This window comes from Chrysochloris asiatica, unplaced genomic scaffold, assembly GCF_000296735.1.
Source record: "Chrysochloris asiatica unplaced genomic scaffold, ChrAsi1.0 scaffold00125, whole genome shotgun sequence".
NCBI classification, from domain to species: Eukaryota; Metazoa; Chordata; class Mammalia; order Afrosoricida; family Chrysochloridae; genus Chrysochloris; species Chrysochloris asiatica.
This window is the reverse complement of record NW_006408643.1, coordinates 5,503,339-5,508,722: the sequence shown is the minus strand read 5'-3', so window position 1 is coordinate 5,508,722 and position 5,384 is coordinate 5,503,339. Positions and strand designations below refer to the sequence as shown.

The 5,384-nt window shown below is 42.9% G+C and overlaps 1 protein-coding gene across 1 annotated transcript in view; it reads left to right on the top strand.

Moving 5' to 3' along the window:
- The window catches only part of ATCAY (ataxia, cerebellar, Cayman type), a 68,299-nt gene that overhangs the window by 42,507 nt on the left and 20,408 nt on the right, over positions 1 to 5,384 (top strand). The gene's annotated exons all lie outside the window — the stretch shown is intronic.

Below are 5,384 nucleotides of genomic sequence, written 5' to 3'. Positions count from 1 at the left end.
TTTTTTTTTTTTTTAAATATATATATGCTTTAAGCAGCAAGACATGCAAAAAATATTATCAGCCAATCATCATGTCAGACTGTCTTCTGGGATGACCTGCAGCAGTTTCATTGGCTGGTTTTCAGCAGCAGATCAGTGCCAAGCCTTTCTTTCCCGCCTAGTGCTTCTTCCTAGCTCCACTGAAACCATGTGAGATACCAGGGGTATAGCTTCCACCAACCCCAAGCCACCACAGTTATGACACATCGACAGATGTGGAAGAGAAAATCAAACTTCCTCATTTAAAAGATGAGATTAAACAAAGTGATTTTGACTCTGGGGAATTATAGGACAGGAAACTCCAGTGTGTTTTAGAATGATCACAGTGTTGGGAATATGCCTCACTCCTTATTGGAGTTTTCCCTCTAAGAAGGCCAGGGAGCTGGATCCTGGGGATTCTGATGATGTCAGATACTGGTTTCCAGTGATGGGTGGAGTGGGTAACCCACAACCTTGGCACTGCATTGCGCCTATATTTACAGATCTGTTCTCAGTGGTGGCCAGGGTTGGCTTTGTACATAATTTTAAGGCTTCTAACATTTCAGGTCAGTCCGCCATGGAACCCTCTGGAAGCATGCAAACCAGCTCAGTGGGATTTCTTATTTTCATCTGAGTCTGAGTCTTTACCCGTTATCCATTTCTCCTTTTCCCATCTTTTAATGCCAACCACAGGGGCACAGATGTTCCAAGGATCATTTTGTTGTTTCTTTGATTTGGGGGAGGGTCCTCAAATTTCCCCATGTGGAAAGAAACCAAACATGGTAGAATTGTCTAGGCTAAAACCCAAACTCTAACCCCCAAACAAGGAGTTCTGGTGGCATAGTGGTTACGAAATGGGCTGCTAACCACAAGGTCAGCAGTTCGAAACTACCAGCTGTTCTGTGGGAGAAAGATGAGTCTTTCTGCTCCCGTGAAGATTTACAGCCTCAGAAACCCTGTATATAAGGTTGCTATGAGTCGGGACCAACAACTACCCCCAAATGCCCTCTGCTTTTTTGTTGTTGTTGTTGTTTTCATTGTGGTAACATAGACACATAACATCACATTTGCTGTTTTCATCCTTTATTTCAAATGTGTACTTTGGATTATTTCTGAGAATATACACAGTAGGATGTATGCCCATTCAACGATTTTGTCATAGAGAAGTCAATGACATGGAAAACGTTTCTCAACTTGTGCAACCTGTCTCACCTTCCTTTGCTGAATTGTTCCTCACGCCCCACTTCACCCCCAATCCACCACCCCGAACTTCCTGTCTGACCTTTCTGTATTTTAACCATTTGTAACTGTACGGCTCTGTGACATTAATGACAGTCACCATTCTATGTCACAGCCACGACTATCCTTTTCCAAATGTTTTCACCCCAAACAAACAACAGCAGCTTAGTGTCCAGGAAGCCTCCATTCTACCCCTCTCCTCCCCCAAACCAAATACCAAACCCACTGCCACGGGATCAATTCCAAGTTCTAACAGCCCCACAGAACAGAGTAGAGCTGCCCCAGAGCGTTTCTAAGGCTGTTACCCCTTCCGGAAGAAGCAGGCTGCCTCATTTTTGTCCCCTGGGTCTGCTGGTGGGTTTGAACTGACCCTTCGTGAGCAGCTGAACGCTTAACCCACTGCACCACCTTCTGCCTCCATGTCTTTATTTGCCTATTGTAGATATTCCACATAAGTCCCATCAGACAACATTGTGGATGACTTTTGTGGCTGGCTTCCTGCAGCCTGATGTTTTTGAGGTTCATCTATGTTGTGATATCTGTGATATCTGTGACTCCATTCCTCTCTACAACTAGACATAGACTGGGTTTTGTTTGTCGTCGTTCTATTGATCTTATCATACACACAGCAGAACATCCATCCATTCGACGGTTTCTCCAATTACAATTCAGTGGCACTGATGGGAGGTTGTATGACTGTTCTTACTCTCCCCTTTCTGAGTTCTGACCACCCCTACTCCACGAACATAAACTCACTGCCCCCTCAGCTTCCTACTTAACCTTTAGATTTGGTTGGTTGGTTGGTTATGTGCTGTGGAGTCGGTTCTGACTCGTAGCAACCCTACATACAACCGAGGCTATAAATCTTTACAGGAGCAGAAAGCCTCATCTTTCTCCCGCGGAACAGCTGGTAGTTTCGAACTGCCAACCTTGAGGTTAGCAGCCCAAATCGTAACCACTGCGCTACCAGAGCTCCTAACCTTTTGATGTGTGTTGGTTTTGTATAAGAATAAATCTGAACTGACCAACAGCGGTTGATGACTTTGTCAGTTCCAGCATGTGACATCCGTGGAGAAAATACTTGGATCATTTCCCAGTCGATAACCGTTGGCTTTCTCCCAAGCAACTGACTTATCTCTCCCATTTGGATGCTGTCAACTGAACAATTCAGCATGTGTCCCCTACACCCTAGGCTGGAAAACTTGACCCAAATTTCTGTCCAATCTCTAAACATTAAAGAAAATGTCTCAGCATCCTTGGAGACACTCTGGACTCCCTTTCACGTATTCTGTCAACCCTGTGCTTCTCATCACTCAAACATGTATTTTACTTTGATGTTAATTTTATTTGCCAAATTTGGGATTCTTTCTTTTTTTTTTTTTAATGCAACAAGTAGAACGGAATGATTAAGACTGTTCTCACACACGTAACCCAGCTCACTGAAGAATTTGTGTAGAGATTGTGGAATGGGAACCCACACTGCTGTGTTAACCTGCACCCAAAACACAATAAAACCAGGAACTCACCACAGCATGATGATGGCAAAGTAAATCACAATGTCAGACGGAATGTGAGCTGTGGTTGGAACCCAAAGAAGCTGGGTGTCACTAAAGAGTGACAAGTGCATTGTCACCTGCCCCAGGGGCCCCTTCATCATGTCCTGAACAGAGATGCTGGTGCCAGGGAAGTGTCTGCAGGAACACTCAGCACAAAGGCACGGATCCTTGTTAGGAGTTGGAAGAATCAGCTCTGCCACGTGGAGACCTTTACGTTCCACACATCACGTCACCTTGTTCCACACCAGCTTCATAATGTTTGAGTCCATTCCCGAGTCTGTTGGGCCGGTTCATTTGCTATAGATTACGTTGTATTCTATTCCCCAACCCCCAGATGTATTACAAATCCTACACACTATCCCATGTGGAAATAGGGGTTTTGTGATGTTCATGAAGCCCTATCAGTGAAGGGAGTGTTTTAAGCTGAACACTTTGAGATATAAAAGCAGTTCATTAGGCACAGAAGCCAGGAAGCACCAATGGGGGGAAGGCAGATGCCACAAGAATTTCCAAGAACTCAAAGAGACGAGGACCTTCCCCAAGAGCTGACAGAGAGAGAGATTTTCTAGAGCTGGTGCCCTGAATTTGGACTTCTGTTTGCTAAAACCACCCTCTTGAGGAGATCTGGTTACATAATGAATTATGAGCTAAGATTCTAGCCACAAGGTCAACAGTTCGAATCTACCAGTTGCTCCATGGAAGAAAGATGAAGCTTTCTGCTCCCTCGGAAACCCTATACAAGGTCTCAATGAGTCAGAACTGACTCCACAGCATACCACCACCAAAGCTACCCAATTTGGGTGTTTCTGTGATGGCAACACTAAGAAACTCAGTCATCACATTGTCATGAAGGAGTTTTCTCTTTTTCATTGGCCCTCTGCATAACCAAACCTAAAGCTCTTTTCTAGCTGTTGGTCTTTACTGAGTCAAAGTCTCACCAACTTTGCTTCTAAGGAGCATTGCAGTTGTATTTCCTCCAAGACAGATTTGTTTATTCTGGCTGTTGTCATTGCTAAGTGACATTGAGTCATTTCCAACTCACAGTGACCATGTACATGGTTTCAGAGGAGCAGCTGGTGAGTTTGAATTGCTGACCTTGTGGTTGAAATCAGCCTGGAGGTCCTGGCTGTCCATGGTATATTCACCGATAATGCAGTTCTGACAAGTAGCCACTATTCTTTGCCAACATGACCATTGAAAGGCATCCATTCTTTCTCTCTCTTCCTTTTTTATTGTTCAACTTTCACATACACATGAGGTGACTGAAAAGACTATAATTTGGGTCAGGTGCACCTAAATCCTGAAAGTGACACCTTTGCTTTTTAGAACTCAAAAGAGGATTTAGGGGGAGCAGATTTGCCCCCTTGCAATGTGTCAATTAATTTCTTAGCTGCTGCTACATGGATGGACTCCTGGTGTGGAGATATAAGATCTATACTAGACTGCAAACCACAAGGTCAGCAGTTCAAATCCAGCAGCTCATTGGAAACTTTATATGGGGTCGTTATAAGTCTCTCAGTTTGTCGTACTGTGGTGGTTTGTGAGTTGCTGTGATTCTGGAAGCTATGCCATACATTTTTAAATACCAGCAGGGTCGCCCACAGTGGACAGGTTTCAGATGAGCTTCCAGATAAAGACAGACTAGGAAGAAGAAGAGACAGACTACTTCCGAATCTTTAATCACTGAAAACCTTCTGAATAGCAATGGAACACAGTCAGCACCAGAATAGTGAATATTAAAACATGATGAAGAGCACCAGAATATTGTCAAAATAGTGCTGGAAGATGAGCCCCTCAGGTTGGAAGGCACTCAGATACGACTGGGGAAGAGCTGCCTCCTCAAAGTAGAGTTGACCGTGATGACATGAATGGAGTAAAGCCCTCGGGACCTTCAATTGTTGATGGGACACACTCAAAATGAAGAGAAACAGTGTAAAAAATCTATTAATAATCGGAACATGGAATGTATGAAGTATGAATCTAGGAAAATTGGGACTTGTAAATGAAATGGAACACATAAACATCAATACCCTAGGCATTAGTGAATTGAAATGGATTGCTATTGTCCATTTTGAATCTGACAACCACATAGTTTACTATGCTGAGAATGACAGATTGAAGAGGAATGGCACTGCATTCATCATCAAAAAGAACATATCAAGATCTATCTTGAAATACAATGCTGTCTGTGATCAGATAATATCCATACGCAAACAAGGAAGACCAGTTAACAGCATTATTATTCAAATTTATGCACCAACCCAGTAAGCCAGTATTGATGAAATTGAAGGATTCTGTCAACTTCTTCAGTCTGAAATTAATCAAACTTGTAATCAAGATGTATTGATAATTAATGGCCATTGGAATGCAAAGAGGAAATATCAGTTATTGGAAAATATGGGCTTGGGTGATAGAAATGACGCTGGAAATCGCATAATAGGATTTTGCAAGACCAATGACTTCTTCATTGCAAATACCTTTATTAAATAACATCAAATACAACTATTATACACATGGACCTCACCAGGTGAAATACACAGAAATCAAATTGACTACATCTGTGGAAAGAGA